Here is a 17,431-nt window from a genome sequence, read left to right on the forward strand (position 1 = left end):
TCGCCCCTCCTCCTTCTCCTTCCTCGTCCTCGTCGCCCCTCCTCCTTCTCCTCCCATCGTCGCCCCCTCCTCCTCCTCCCACCGTGTCCCCTCCTCCTCCGCCCCTCCCCCCTCCCACCCCCCGCATCTCGTCCGCCCTGGGTGCGGAGGCGAGCTGCTGCACCCACTCCCCTCCTCCAACTCCCCCACCCCTCCTCCAATGGCGCTCCCTCCCTGGCTCGAGCCCTAGGGCCGCCGCCGCCTGGCACCACCTACGGCCGCGGTCGCTGTTGGCAGCACCTGCCGCCTCTGGTGGCTATCGAAGCCAGGCACCAGCTGCAGCTCCAGCTCCAGCTCCACCTCGGCCCCTCCTCCCCACCCACGGTGAGCACCGGCCCCCCTCTCTGCTCTTATTTTTTTCATGTATAGATTTAGGAATTGATGGATCTGTGGATGGATGGATAGATAGATCGCTGGATGTGTGCTTCAGAATCTGGCAAAGCACCTCTTGTTGTATACATATGCAAATAGTAATTCTTGTTACTCACCCATATGAGGTATAGGTTGTGGGAATCCATACCTGAAGTTGGGGGTTGATGATGTGAAATGGCGGCGTCACGAGCCAGAAGGTCACCACTGAGACCATAAGCAGCCCAGCACCCAGCGCCCAACAACAGCAATCCAACATATATGCACATAACAAGTATGAGCGGACACACGCATGAGCAAGCATGGGAATAGAAATGGATAGCCGTGCTGAGATGGTTCTTGGGCGTACCTGTGGTGCGGGGAGCGCCGGTCAGCCCGGCGGACCTTTGACATAAGCACAATGCTGGATCAGACACACGCACAGTCGTTGGCGTGTGTGCTGGATACAAGCAACCGGCGCGCCTTGGTCGCTTGGCCTATCCATCAGCATTATATCTCCTTCATCAATTATTTTTCTCATATTCTTTATGATGAAGGCTAGGAACTATGCTAAAATATACATATGTCTTAGTTGTTGCTTTTCTTAATGCAGATATGGAAGATCTAAAAGCCTCTGAAAGATTTTTGGTTCTGCAGAAGCCAATGATCTGGCACACTGAGACCTTAATTTCTGGAGTGAACACTGCAGGAATCAAAATACAATGTTGATGAGGTTCTTTCTTTACAGAAGTAGATTACAATATTAACGAAATTAGCTCCTGGCCATTGCATCTTTGCATACTTATTGGAAGTTCATTTGCTTATTAATCGTAGCATAGAACTTTTCAGCTATGATGTGTGACAAAATTATTTGCATTTCTCATCTATCATGGATATGTTGATATATTGCTCTACTAAAAGGCATTGTTGGCTTAAGATGACTTGAGAATTGTACACTTTGGTATGTAAAGTTAGTTACTGAGTTTAGTAGCAGTTATGAAAGTTAGAGCACATACATGCTTGATTTTACTTCCTTTAATACGGGCATTCTATAATTACTAAGAACTGATTTGTTGAAGTGTGCCTCCCTATTTTGTCCAGATAACTACTTCTGGTTAGGCCGGGGAAATAAAAAGGGTAACCATAGATATATGGTCTAGCATCACGAGGTTCAGGTTCCTGCTGTTGATCAACCGTTGCTTCGGTCGAGGTGGGTTATGCTTGATTATGTTCTTCTTTGTATTTTTGTTCATGGCCTACACTGGTGTTATCATCTATTCTGTTTCAAAAATTTCAATGGCTTAGTTTCATGTCCCAGTACCACTTGAAGTACAAAACTAAGTACCTTCTGACAGGAGGATAATGTACGTACTTACCTATGGCTATTGTTTCCTATAAGAAACATTATTATCTCACCTTGGTTTCCCCTGTATGTATCTGACTTGGGATAGTTTTATGTGAGATTTGTTTTGCATTTTCTATGTGTGTGGATGCTTAAGCTTAAGCTTTTATTATTTGGTTCAGTAAGAGATTAAAGAAGACTGAAATTGAGTCAATGGTGTATATACTTGATATATATATATATATATATAAATGGCCAAAATAAGGAAGTGCTTTTATGAAAGTCAAATATGCAGTTGTCTTCCTGTTTGAATCTTCATTGGCGATTCCAAGTTTGCTGCTTCCCAAAAAGTGGAGATTTGTAGTACGGACAGAACTTCAACCTATTCAGTATAGATCTTAAATTGACCAGACAATAGTATACTATTTTTTATTTACGGCCTTAGAATTGTATTGCCACAACAAAAAAAAAACAGATTTGAAATCGCAAAGAAAGCAGGTTCTTATGCTCATAACAATCCAGGAGACGATTCTGTAGCTTAATGTCTGCTTAGTCTTTTCCATCCTTAGCTAACGGTATTGATTTGGTGATAATTTAAGATTTTGGGTAGTAGAGAGATCATGTAGGCCATTTAGTCTTGGCTATCAACTAAAATGTCAATTGGTACTCGATAGACTTATAGTTAACCTCTCTCTTTTGTTGTCTCTAACAGCCAAGATGAGTGCTCTACACTTACGTCTCATGCTAACTGAATTGGTGATGTTTATTTCTTAACCTCGATTGACGCCGCATGTTCCCGCTGGTTAGTCTTGAGTCTTGACACCGTGTTTATGCAATTAAAATCGCCCTAGCTCTGGTTGGTTGACCACATTTGATTTATTGCAAATTTTGGTACACTATTTTGTTAAGAGCGTTCTTTGTTTACTTACGGCTCTAGCAACTGTGATCATTTTTCTTGGTACGAGTTTGCAGCTTCTCGGGGGGCACATCTGAATCGTGGAGCGTGAACTGGTCATAGCGAACTGGCCTGTTTGGCAGAAAAGACGAACTGGCCTGTTTGGCAGAAAAGACAATTTTTTTGTGGCTACCAGTTACAGGTTTTATATACTCTTGCAGTCTTCGAAGTTGTTTTCAGCTCATGTACACATCTATTGCTGATAAAATGTACTAATCATATGTATACTATGTATCAGGTGCACACAAGATGCTTACAATTGAGCGGTCTACACTACACAAACCATCATTTTGGTCCTTTATACATACAAGAGGCGAGCGAGGACACATACATACATTCGACCGCCAATAATTCAACTGTCGGTTATCAATCGGCTGTGTGTATCTTGTTTCAATCGGCAATGGTGCATATACATTTCAGTGAGCACACACATATGCTTGATTTTACTTCAGTTAATAGAGGGCATTCTGTAATTACTAAGAACTGTTTTGTGAAGGTGTGCCTCCCTATTTTGTCACTTCTGTCTACATATTGTGACCAGATTGTGATGCATGGTCTCTTTCCAGCTATGGAAAATGGTGTACTGCATACTGCATACACTGATGATAGGATAGATGGTTTGTGACGTACAACCTCTACCAAAATGTAGGATCTTTGGACAGGCACTTTGTGGTAGAATGTGTCGAACATAGGTCTGTTTGCTAGAATATGTGTTGTGTCGATGTTGCAACCAGCATACACAAAAATGACTTTGCTATATATTTTCATAATGCTATGTTCTGCCAGTTAAACGACTTCTTATTGTTTTGAATCTACTACAAAAGTGTTTAAAGATTTACTTTGTCCCAGCGCCTACTTTGGATCAAAAGAAAGTAAAAAAGCTAGAAGATACTCCCATGGAACAATTTATCCTATATCGAGTGGTAATTGTGTTATGTATCAGATAACTTCTCATATTAGTAGTTCCCACTAAGAATTCTTAGTTTTCATTCTTTTCTTTTAAGAAAAAAAATCTGAGTATTGGTGTATCCAGAAAGGATCTGGAGGTCAGCTTGTTAGTAATCCCAATATGTGTGTCAAATTATGTTGCTGTGGATCTCAAGGAATGAATGACAGCAAGCTGATGGTTCTGCTCGATGGATCTGTGTACATTCCGATATATGAGAACAAGGGCAGCAATAGGTTGCTCATCAGCAACATCCTGTGAAACTGACTGCTGCATGCTAACTATCCATATGCATAATCCTATATTTGTGTAGATAGTTCCTATCACCTGAAGTATCAAAATCTTGTTAAGCGTTGGCCTGATGTTTTATATATTTTCAGCACCAAGGGCGATGTAGAAATGCAAGAACAGAAGCTTTGCGAGGTAATTCAGTCAGCTAGCATGTATGTCTTCTGCTATAGCGAGATCATTTAATTTATTTAGAAAATAGAACATGAAGTGTGATTACAAGAATCTACTACTGTTAGCATGAACAGGCTTTGTAATGTACCTACTGAACAATAGCATAATTGAATCCTTCCTAAGCAGCGACCGTCAATCGAGACTTCACATGCCTGGTTTTACTTTACGAAGAGTAGTATGTCGTGCTCCAATATTCAACTGTGTCCTTGAATTAGGAATTATGTTTTTTTATAGTTAAAGTGCTTGTCTATTGGTCTGGTGTATATAAGTGAAAGAAAACAAAAACAGATGGGGGAAGGGAGCTTCTTGCTTTTCTTTTCCTTTTGTTTCTATTTGATAATTACTCCCTACTCTGATGCTTCAGTGTTTTTTTAATCTCCCGTGTTATATTTTTTTGGTGCTACTTGGGCTTTCTGAGGTCCTTTTTGTTTTCATTAAGAACAAAATAGAGTTACTTAATTTTAGATTTGAATGTTAGACACAGAGCTATGAGTCAATGTACTGGTTTGACAAGCTGTATTGTCATATTCACCTGTGCTTTGGAAATTAAAAAGAATTACTTTGTTTTATGTTTGAATGTCAAGCAAAAATAGAATGGGGGAAGGGAGCTCGCAATACAGATTCTAATTGTTACTTGGTGTTTTGATCCTTGTGTCTGCTCTTGTAATAATCTTGTGTGGGTGCCTTCACATGTAATCTATTGCCTCTCTGACATGTTTTGCTACAAAATTATGTCTCGACCATATGTATTTACATTACTGCTGTCAGCTTCTGATATTTAAATTATGATAGGACAATGCCTCTTTAGCTGTAACTGTGATACTCCTGATGTGCAAGTAAACACTACTAGGATAACTAAAAAAATCATGAAATGCGAGCAATTCTTGATTTAAATAGTGTGACCTTACATAATAGGAGCTAATCATTGTGTCGTGTTCAAAATGGGTACTAGAAAAGATAATTGAATAGCAAGTCCTGTAGAGTTACTACCATAAAGTTTATTTCTAACTGCATGATCTGAACTGCACATTCTGAAAGTATATTAGACTCCTGCCCTTGGGAAATTAGACTGCCATAGCAATACTTCTGTAAAAAAAATGCCGTGCTAACTTGACGGTTCAGTTTAAAGCTGTAGGCAGAGGCTTGCGGTAGGGAGGAAATCATTATGCCAGTTGAAAACCAAGCCGTTTATTTGTGGGTGTATGATCTGGACTGTGCTTCTCTGAAAGTATGCTCTTGGGAGATTTAGCTATTGTTGTTTTGCTTGGTAAACAAATGACATGCTAAAATGTTGGTTGTTAGAGCCTCCCTGTTCTTCTAAAAAAATGTTTGGTTGTTAGTACAGAGGTGGTGACACTATTTGGTCCTCTGGTATTGATTCATGATTTGTGCTTAATACATGATGTTGGTATCTGATCACTTTATTGCTCATGCCTCACTTGATGTTGCATGGTGTACAGGCAAAGTGCCAATGGAGTGGCATATATCGTACTTCGCTACTACCTACATGCGATTCCATTTGATTTCACTTTGATTTTGTTTTTCTGCTGATCGTTTCTAGGTGGTTGTTGATGAATCATGTAAGGATGGTGCAGAACTCACAAGAGGGAAAAGACCGAACTGCGGTAACCAAATCAAATAGCTGATAAGGTACAAATTTCTGAAGATATATGGTTTGCCCTAAACAAGCATATACATCATAGTACAAAGGGGAATTACATCTCTATTTTATGTTATGTTTTCTGCTTGCTATCTTGTTCATGGACTCTCTGTAAGTGCGCCTTTCTATTAGCAACCTTAGTGCCAATGACTCAACAGTCAGCTATCAACCAGAATACTAGGGCATTGAGCTTGTTTAAACTGTAGAGTACACATGCATATACTGTTACTCAGACATCAAGAAAACATGAGATAAACATGTATGACGATCTACCATGTTATTACTCAGGTGTTGATTAGGAAGTAGACATAGGTTTAGCAGAGAAGAAGTTTCAGTGATTTATCAGTTCAGGCTATGGAAGTAAACATGAGGCATTGAAGCTAATTTGAATTAGGCGTGATGAACCAAACATTTTTGTAATTGCCATTAGTGGGTCAACAGGGTAGGCATTTTCATGAGACAATATTGATTTTAATGACGGGTAATAATTACACTGCTGCCTTTGTTTCAAAAGTAAAACTTTGCTATCTTTGACCTTGCCTCTAGGAAAAAAAATCAGCTCAAAACTGAAATACTCCGGATTTACTAGATATCTTTTAGACGTAATACTGTGTTGTTTGTGAAGGTTCACTTGGAAGTGGTTGAGGTAGCCTGACCTGGTGAGACCTGGTGACGCGATGCATACATCGGAGGAAGTAGATCTGTGAGTGCGGGAGTGGATCTTGCAATTGAAGTCGTGTCTCCGATGCAGAGGAGCAGCGGCGATGTGGTGGAAACTACAGGGTGAGTGAGAGATTGGAGGAGGGGATTTTTTTTTTTGAGAACTCGCCAAACTTTATTAATTATCAGCAAATGTCATAGGTACACGGTTTGGGTCGTGAGGAATGCCCAACCAAACATGTCTACCTACATCTAGATTACAAGCAAACTTGGCGAGATTATGAGCCTCATAATTATGGTTCCTACGCTCATGGATGAAAAAACAAGAAGTAAAGCTATTACAATGAATTTTGATCTCATGCACTATAGCAGCATTTGTGCCTCCGGTTCCTTTCTCAATATCAGTCACGACTCCCTGGCAATCCGAGGCAACGCATATAGACTGTACTGCAAGATCATCCGCCAAAGATAAGGCTTCACGACACGCATAGGTCTCCAAGACCACGGGGTCATTTATACCTTGGATAACGACAGCCGATGATCTGAGATATAGGCCTGTCTCATCTCTGCACACTGCTGCGACCGCTCCTCCATGGCGTGACCTAGCTACTGCCCTATCCACGTTCACCTTGACGGTGCCAGTCGGGGGAGGCAGCCACCTGTTCACCTGTACAGAGGGAACGCCCGGGGTTCTTCTTCCTTCATCTTTAGTTTGCACTTGCCCTAGTTCCGCAATGAAGTTATTTATGAAAGAAACAGTAAGTTGCGGACTCTGAAATATGGCCTCGTAGACTGCCTTGCGCCTAGCATACCAAATTGACCATAGCGTCACGGCCAGCTTAACGAAAACCGCATGATCCATAGAATCATAGAGCTCAAATAGCCAGAGCCTCGCATTGGGCTCCAAATTATTCGTCATGCGTGCAACCATATCAGCATCTGATAGTGCCCATACACATCTGGACATGGTGCAGGAGACAAGAGCGTGTCTCCACGAGTCAGCGCACCCCACAAGGGGCAAGTGTCTTGTACCGCCATGTTACGCTTCTTCAGAGTATCTGTCGTAGGGAGAGAATGATGGGCAAGTCTCCACAGGAATATTCTGATTTTTGAAGGGATTTTTAATTTCCATAAAACAACCCAAGATTTCTCATCTTGTTGATTCGATGATCCACCCCTTCCCTCTAGCCATTCCTCTCTCTGCAGCTTGGTTTTCAAAATAAATTTATAAGCCGAGCTGACCGAGAACTTGCCCTTTTTGTCTGGATACCAGGCCCAAAAATCGTCAACATTGCGTGTGCATATGGGAATTTTCATAATCGCATTAGCATCCATTGGTATGAAGATCGATCTTACCAAAGCCTCGTTCCACGACGCTGTAGCAGGAGACAGGAGCTCCGCCACCAGCCTTGGGGGATTCGGCACTAGAGACGATACCAGCACCAAAAAAATCGTCAACTATTGCGTGTGCATTATGGGAATTTTCATAATCGCATTTAGCAATCCATGCGTAGAAGATAGTCCTTACCAAAAAGCCTCGTTCCACACCGCTGTAAGCAGGAGACAGGACTCCGCCCACCAGCTTGGGGGATCGGCAACTAGAGATTTATCAGGCTTGGTTACGCGTTTCTTGGGGACCAATTATCAGCCCATATGTCGTACTCTCGACCATTGCCAATACGACGTATAATTCCCTGTTTTAAATAGTCACACCCTTCCTTAAGGACCGCCACACTTGATGAAGGCCTGAACCAATTCCGCCCAACATCGTCGATTAGGAAATAAGCAGACTGAGTATCTCGTACACTCAAAGTATGAGGTTCCTGAAGGATTCTCCATGCCTGTCGTGCCAAAAGAGCCAAGTTAAATATTCCATATCTCTGAAACCAAGACCTCCCAGATGCTTCGGTCTTATCATAACATCCCATGAAACCCAAGCTGGTTTACGTTCTCCCTGTTTGCAACCCCACCAGAACTTGCGAATTATTGATTTGATGTGATCACATAGCCCTCTAGGGAGTTTAAAACAGGACATAGAATAAACAGGGATCGCCTGTGCAACTGATTTAATGAGAACATCTTTGCCACCAGCAGAGAGGCATTTGCACATCCATCCTTTCACTTTGTCCCAAACTCTATCACTAAGGTATTTGAAAGTACCTTTTTTGGAGTGTCCAACGTCTGTTGGCATCCCAAGATATCTATCACTCAATGACTCGTTTGGTACCTGCAAGTAGCCCTTTACCGCAGTGCGCACTATGTCCGGGCAGCCCTTGCTAAAGAAAATTGATGACTTCTCCTTATTGATGCGTTGGCCCGAAGCCAAGCAATATGTATTCAATAGGTTTGACACCTCTTCTGCTCCACTTACACTTGCCCTGAAAAACAGCAGGCTATCATCCGCGAATAAAAGGTGGTTCACTGCCGGGGCCGACGGTGCTACCTTAATACCGCTGAGCTGGGATGACTGGTTCTGGGATTTTAAAAGGCACGAAAGGCCCTCCGCTGCTAACAAGAACAAGTATGGAGAGATCGGATCTCCCTGTCGAATACCTCTTGTAGGTCTAAACTCCTCTGATTTGATTCCATTGAACATAACAGAAAAAGAAACTGAGCTCACCATATTCATGACCACTGATATCCATGGTGCAGCAAAACCCAGCTTCTCCATAATTGACCTTAAGTAACTCCACTCCACTCGATCATACGCCTTCATCATGTCAAGTTTCAAGGCATAAAAGGTGTTGCTCTTCGCTCTATTTCTCTTCATAAAATGCAAACACTCATACGCTGATATAATATTGTCAGTGATAAGCCTTCCGGGAACAAAGGCCGATTGCTCCTCAGAAATAATGTCAGGAAGAATTTGCTTCAAGCGGTTCGCCACAACTTTGGAGGCGATCTTGTAAAAAACGTTACATAAACTGATAGGGCGAAACTGAGAAAGTAGCGTGGGATTCGATACCTTTGGGATGAGCACTAACAGTGTATCATTTAGGCAAGCTGGACTCTCGTCGCCTCTGACAATACTTAGCACAGACTTGGTGACGGCCTCACCACAAATATCCCAATGCCTCTGGAAAAAATGAGCAGGGAATCCGTCAGGACCCGGAGCTTTCGCCGGGAACATCTGGAAGAGTGCCATCTTCACCTCCTTGGCCTCGTAAGGAGCCATAAGCATATCATTCATCGCCGGAGTTACCTTTACAGGAACATGCTCAAGTACATCAGCCACCCCTTGCACACCCTCGGAGGTATATAGGTTCTTGTAAAATTCCAAAGCTAGCTGTTGCATCTCAGACACGTCATCTGTCATTTGTCCGTCTTGCCGTTGCAAAGCTTTAATTAAATTTTTCCGTCGTCTCAGCGAAGCTCTCATATGAAAGTAGTGTGTGTTGCGATCGCCCTCAGCAAGCCATGCCACTCGGGATCGTTGTCTATTGGAGGAGGGGATGGTCATGAAGTAAGTGGATTAACATCGTCTGGTCAAGTAACTTGGGCCAGCCCATTATTGTGAATCTGTCATTTGTCTTCTTGTAAGCCCACAACACGGTTTAAATATGTATTGGGAGTTTCAAGTTTGGGACAACTAAATCAGATAAATGAACGAAATTATAACGCTTATAACGGTTTATAAAATGAAGTAACAAAGTGCATATCCAAGTTTAGTTTTCTTGGAATGTGATTGTTTGTTATTCATTGTTAGGCTTGGCATTTGAATCTTTGTTAGATCTAAAGTGCCTTTGATAGCATGGAATATTTGTACAACGCACTGGAGGCATGGTCTTTCTCAGGATGACTAACAAGGATGATCAGCAAGTGTTTGTTTGCCAAAGTTATGGCGGTTTGAAAAAAGTCGTTGATGCATTGCTGTGGATCTCAAGATGGCTATGTGTTTATATTTTGCATAATCACTCTGAAGGCCATGCTTTATATTTTCTCTGAAATTTGCTCTTGAAGAATCATGTATCTATGTTAGATCCGGTGAGAAAAGGCGGCTTCCAACCAAAGGATGCGGGAGTGTTGGCCATATTTGGTTTTCGACTTGCGTGTCTAAATATTCTCATAATACTTGGCTCCCTCTCGCCCCTTGCGCCATTTGGCGCAACGAGTCATCTAGTTGATGTCATTGACAACTCCCTCACAATTTGAAGCCAGAACCACCTCATGAACATTTAGATCTTCTGCCAAAGCTAATCCCTCCCTGCAAGCAAAGATTTCCAAGATCGTGGGATCAGTAACACCTCCATAGACCACTGCCGAGGACCCCAGATAGTTGCCCTGCTCATCTCGACATAGTGCAGCCACAGCTCCGCCGAAGGGGCGGCGTGCTGGGCGTTGGAGCGCGGCGAGGTAGCCGCCGAATGGGGGCTGGGCTGGATGTAGATGTATTTGAGACCCAATTTATTTAGCGTTTTCTAGTTAACTGGAGGGAAAAGTAAGCGCGAAAATTAGAGCTTTTGCGCCAGAATTAATTTTTCACCATCGAGAACTAGAGGGAAATTTGGATCTATTTTTTATCGAAGGAAAACTGGACGGAAATTGTTTTGGAAGATCTGCGACATTGTTACATATACTTACTTGTTTGGCATGGAAATTTCCCAAAAAGTGTTTTTGGCATGGAAAATTAGAGCATATTTTATATATTAATTATTGAAAGGGAAATTGGATACATCTAAATAGTAAGGACTTTATAAAATTGATTTACGTAAAATATAACACGGTTTTCCTAGGCTAACTAGTTGATATAAAAAATCATTGAGCTTGCAGCTTCGATGGGCCTTGGAGAATATTGTGATCGGGAGATCCCCGATGTTGGGACGATGGACGTGCTGGTGTTGTCATGAACATCCGCGATCAGCTGATAGATCTCGCTCCTGATCGGTCGCCTCGACCAAGATCACGTCATTCCCACACGACTTCCCATGGAAAGTACGACCGATGTGGGAGAAAATTGCGACCGACAATGCTAGAAGTTGCGACCGGCCCGGAACATGTTATGACCAGCGAGGTCGGTGACTTTTGATCGGTACTAAGAGCGAAGACGGTGGTGCTACAAAGTGGCGACGGCGATATGCGTCAGCTGCAACCAGCTGCCGGCGGTGTTGTAACGACATATTTGAGAGGCTGTCACATTAATCTAGTCTCTTCCTTCCTTCCACCTCCATGACGACAGAGAATAAGGGGCGGGTATCCCAACTACACCCAGGGTTTAAAAACCGACCATATTGGCAGTCGTACCGGAAAAAGGAAACCTATGACCTCAATGATTGGTTAAAGAAACACATTGTAATTCTACCGCCTGATCTCGCTCCTGATCGATCGCCTCAACCAAGATCACGTCATTCCCACACGACTGCCCAGGGAAGCTTTGGCCGGTGTGGGAGAAAGCTACAACTGTCAATGATAGAAGCTGCGACCGACCCGGGAGCATGTTGTGACCAGCAAGGTCGGAAACTTCTGATTGGTGTTGAGACCGCATGCGGTGGTGGTACAAAGTGGCGACAACGAGATGCGTTAGGTACGACCGACCACCGACAGTGTTCTAACGACAAATCTGGGAGGCTGCCACATTAAACTAGTTTCCTCCTTCCTTCCACCACCATGGCGATAGAGAATAAGGGGAGGGTATCTCAGCTACACCCATGGTTTAAAAAACTGACTGTTGGTTACAGAAAAACATTGTAATTCTGTCTAGGACGTTTACTGATTGACTTTACACCAGTCAACTGAGTCCATGAACGTGGAGATACGCAGCTGATGAGCCTTCGCTGAAGGGAGGGGCAAATGGGCCGGCCCAGCTGATGAGTTCTATTGATAGAGTCACAACCAGATAGTTGAAGTATCAAACTTATTTCGAAAATTATAAAAAAATATAGAAATTGAGCAATTTGTAAAATTCCGTTGAACATTTTATTAATGTATGACGAACATTTTTAATAACGATGAATTTTTTAATACACGGTGAACATATTTGTAAAAAATGAGTATATGCATTGAACAATTTTTTAATACGCATTGAACATTTAAGAAAATATGTTGAACAATTCTTGAATACACATTGGAATTTGTTTATGGTAATATACACAGAACAAATTAAAAAAATAGAGTGAACATTTGTATATTTGGTGAACAACTTCTAATACACGCAATGAACATTGTATAAGACACGAAAAAGGTAATTAAAAAAGTAAAATAAAATAAATAGAAACCGAAACAAAACAAAATAAATAGAAAAGAAGTGAACCGCGTAGCAACCATAGGCCGGCCCAAATTGTGGCGTCGGCAGCTCAAGCTTCAGGAAGACCCACCCTATTAGACGCTTCAGGTGCCCGTTACAAGTGTTTTTGCAAACAGGCGCCTGAAGCGCCCCCGTGATGGGCCGGCCCATCTAACATTTGTTTTCATGTGTCTTAACAAAATATTTAAATACACATTGCATATTTTTGTGATATACACTAAAAAATGTTTAAATATGCATTGAACATTCTTTTGAATATATGTTGAACAATTTTAAAATACACAATGAAAATTTTATTAAATATGTTGAACATTTTCTTAAATATACGATGAACATTTTTTATATAAATATGCAATGAACTGCGTATAATACACGAAAAATAAACAAAAATAAAAAAAAGACGAAAAAGAAAAGAATAGAAATAGAAAAATGAAATGAAGGAAACAGGAAAAAGAAGAAAAAACATTGCGACTGTGGGCCAGCCCAAATGGGGCGTCGGGTGTGCAGGTTTCAGCGAAGCCATGTCCTTTGACGCCTGCGGGCGTCAAATAGGATCTGCCTTGAGAATGAATCAAGCGACTTCGCTCCTAAGGGTGGGTACGCTGGTGTAACCATCAGGCCACCCCGTTCGGATCAAAATTTTAATTTTTCATCTCTTTGATGCTTTTTTTTCATTTTTTTTCTCTTTTTCCTGATTCGATGATTTTTCTCAAATATGTCAACATTTATTTAAATCCATGAACTTTTCCAAAAATTGTATTAAAAATTTATAAATTGATGACCATTTTTTCAAAACCCATAATGTTTTTTAATTTGGATGAACTTTTTAAAAATTATGAGATTTTTGATAAATCCATGAATATTTTGTGAATTTTGATGAACTATTTTTCAAATTCAACGAACCTTCTTTAAACTCGGTGCACTTTTTTCACATGGATATTTTTTTTCGAAATTGATGAACTTTTTCCATTTTTGAACTTTTTTCAGAATTCATTGTTTTTTTGGGAATTTCGTTTCAAATAATTAATTCTGGGTTTATAATATATCCTTTTCTCGGTAACGGTTTATAATATATCTCTAGGAGAAGGGTCAAATAGGCCTTGTTTCTTAAAGTGGACTAGCTTGGCAGCTTGGTGTGGTGGTTCTGACGTTGTTTACTCTTCATTTAGGTTAGCACCAACTAGCGTTCCCAAAGCTTCAGCGAAGCCACGGCTATTTGACGCATGTGGGCGTCAGATAGGATCTGCCTCTTCCTAGTTCGCCCCCTCCTGATCACAAATTGCAAGCCCAATTGGTATTGGGTTGTTGGGCATGCGGCTGCTCAAGGTCAACGATCCTATTCCTAGTTTCACATGATTTTTTTATTTCGCTAGAAGAACACTTTTTTTATATAGTTTACTACTTTTCCCCTAAAAGGCCGACATACTTAAAAACCTGGACAAGGCCTCGGTTCCCTTTTTTCGGTCGGACCGCCGGCCCGGTTCTTAAAACCATGTTCAAATTTAAGCTCTTGTTTGATGTTGATCTTCCACTCTTGTGAGTATTGACGTCAAATATTTAATTTCATATGATCATCTCAAGGTGTGCATTTTGCATTTATGGTCGCCGAGTCATCCAAAAATTCACATAAAAAATAAGGTTAATATGATATTCACTGCAACCATACCAAAAAATAGTTTGGTATTTACCAACCAAATTGTATTGTTTTTCATACCATATTACCAAAGAATGAAAATACTATTTACGAAAACAAAACATATTGAAAAAATCATGGTGACTCACGGGTCTTTCTAGTTCCGCCTAGAATAGGGATTGTAACACTATGTATCAGCCATGATTATGTGTTACTATAGTTGATCTACGTAACACATTTCACTAACACATATTTATATGTTACCATTCCAAAAACTATGTAACACATTCGACCAACATATACTTATATGTTACTATTACAATATCACTGTAACACATTTATGGCCGTATATAGTATGTGTTACTGCCTGTCGTTCGACACAAAATGATGTGTTACATTAATTTCCCTTGTCACACATTTTTCAATCTGTTACATGATTGTGTTACATAAAGTCTGTTTTGTTGTAGTGCCACCAAAATCTCGCACAGGCTACCTGCTCAAGGGCAGGTCATCCCCACTCCCGAACCCAACGAGAGTGCCGTATTTGTTTCCCACTTCCTCCGAGGGCTGGGCTTTAGTCTTGATCCCTTTGTTAGAGGGCTTATGTTCTATTACGGGCTTGATTTCCACGATCTAGCTCCAGATTCCATCCTTCACATCTTGCCGTTTATCGTCGTATGTGAGGCCTTCCTCCGCATCACCCCACACTTCGGCTTATGGCTCAAGACCTTCAATGTGAAGCCGAAGGCGATCGATGGGCGACACGCAGAATGCGGAGGTGCCATAATAGGCAAAGGCGCCGATGCTTCATGGCCAAAGGGTTCCTTCCTGGAGGTGTCCAACTTATGGCAGCGGGAGTGGTTTTACATCACAGCTCCCGAAGTACGAAGTGGGCAGCTGCCCCCACCTTCCGCTTGGCCCCCCCGCTGCAACTGGCGTCATGGGTCAACAAGGGGCTGGACTGGGGGCCAGTTAATGACGTGCTGACATTGCAAAGTCGCATCCGAGATCTCCTTAAGAGGGATGTCAGTCTTGTCAAGTTAATGCAAGTTATGCTAGTTCGTCGGGTCCTGCCATGCCAACGTCGATCTCTTCGTATGTGGGAGTTCAACCCGGAAGGACCGCAAACTATTCAGCAATTCTTCGGCGTGACGCTCGAAGAGACGTATGTATTGTTTTTCGAATCACGAATAAAGTGTCCGGACACCACCGAGGATGCGGGTCTCAACTGGAACCGTCTAGATACCCACATAAGTAATTTTGCGGCCGAACATGCTGTCTTTCTATTTGTCACAACATCATTCTGAAAAAATCGCTCTTGGCCAGGACTGGATAAGAAAGGCGGAGATGATCAGGTGTTCGGCCCCCCTTACCGAAGGCTCACGGGATCCTGTACTAGCCAGGATGCTTGAGCACGCACCTTATCAAGTGCCATCAGGGGAAGATAAAGGGAGGAATAAAGAAGCCGATGGCGGGCTTCACGCATTACTCATCCAAACCGGGGGACTTAGTGTCTCCGCGAAGGAGGATAATCGGGGATAAGAATCTAGAATCCCCTCTCCCCAAGGAAGGAAAAGGACCACCTCTAAAGACTTGGAAACGAAGGTTTCCAAACGAGGGAAGAAACCTTTGCCAGGGGGCCCTGCCCCGGAGGGCGTCCTTACCGCACAGTGCCTGCAAGGGGGCCAGCCCTCCACCGAGCTGTAAGTGAACAAGAGTACTTTTGGTAAATATATCCTGCTTTATCTCTGAGGACAATAACCGGAGGCCCAGCCCAGAATTGCTGTTTTTTTGCCTGTTTTAGGGTTTCGAAGAAAAGAAATATCAAACGGAGTCCAAACGGAATGAAACCTTCGGGAACGTGATTTTCTCAACGAACAAGACTCGGGAGACTTGGACCCTATGTCAAGACACAAAAGAGGAGGCCACGAGGTAGGGGGCGCGCCTGGGCGCGCCCTCCACCCTCGTGGGCCCCCTGTTTTTTACAGCGCTTGTTGGGAGGCAACCCAATTTTATTTTTATTCCTTGCTTTTTGCTCCTGTTTAGTAATAAATAATTTATCTAGCCTCTGTTTTGGTTGTGTTTTTTTGTGTTTAATTAGTGTTTTTGCTAAGTAGAACCATTGGGAAGACTTGGGGAAAGTCTTGTTACACTTGCTGTAAAAAACAGAAACTTTAGCGCTCACGAGAACTGCTGCAATTTTTATTTGGAGAGTGATATTTAGTTAATTATTTTTGAAGATGATTAATAGATAAATTCCTCACGTTCAGCAATTTATTTTAGAATTTTTGGGGTTCCAGATCGTGCGCTAGCTACAGATTACTACATACTGTTCTGTTTTTAACAGATTCTGTTTCTCGTGTGTTGTTTGCTTATTTTGATGAATCTAGGGCTAGTAAAATAGTTTATAAACCATAGAGAAGTTGGAATACAGTAGGTATAACACCAATATAAATAAAGAATAAGTTAATTACAGTACCTTGAAGTGGTCTTTTATTTTCTTTTGCTAACGGAGCTCACGAGATTTTCTACTTTAAGTTTTGTGTTGTGAAGTTTTCAAGTTTTGGGTAAAGATTTGATGGATTATGGAACAAGGAGTGGCAAGAGCCTAAGCTTGGGGATGCCCATGGCACCCCCAAGATAATCTAAGGACACCTAAAATCCAAAGCTTGGGGATGCCCCGGAAGGCATCCCCTCTTTTGTCTACTTCTATCGGTAACTTTACTTGGAGCTATATTTTTATTCGCCACATGATATGTGTTTTGCTTGGAGCGTCTTGTATTATTTGAGTCTTTAATTTTTAGTTTACCACAATCATCCTTGCTGTACACACCTTTTGAGAGAGCCATACATGATTTGGAATTTGTTAGAATACTCTATGTGCTTCGCTTATATCTTTTGAGTTATATAATTTTGCTCGAGTACTTCACTTATATCTTTTAGAGCACGGTGGTGGATTTTGTTTTATAGAAACTATTGATCTCTCATGCTTCACTTAGATTATTTTGAGAGTATTAAATAGCATGGTAATTTGCTTAAAATCCTAATATGCTAGGTATTCAAGATTAGTAAAATTTTCTTATGAGTGTTTTGAATACTAAGGGAAGTTTGATGCTTGATGATTGTTTTGAGATATGGAGGTAAT

At 41.7% G+C, this 17,431-nt stretch overlaps 1 pseudogene; it reads left to right on the plus strand.

Annotated features, from left to right (window-relative positions):
- LOC125538039 lies at positions 1–1,141 on the plus strand (annotated as a pseudogene).
- Positions 1,142–17,431: the final 16,290 nt, after the last annotated feature.

This window comes from Triticum urartu, chromosome 2 (genome assembly GCF_003073215.2).
Source record: "Triticum urartu cultivar G1812 chromosome 2, Tu2.1, whole genome shotgun sequence".
Taxonomy (NCBI): Eukaryota; Viridiplantae; Streptophyta; class Magnoliopsida; order Poales; family Poaceae; genus Triticum; species Triticum urartu.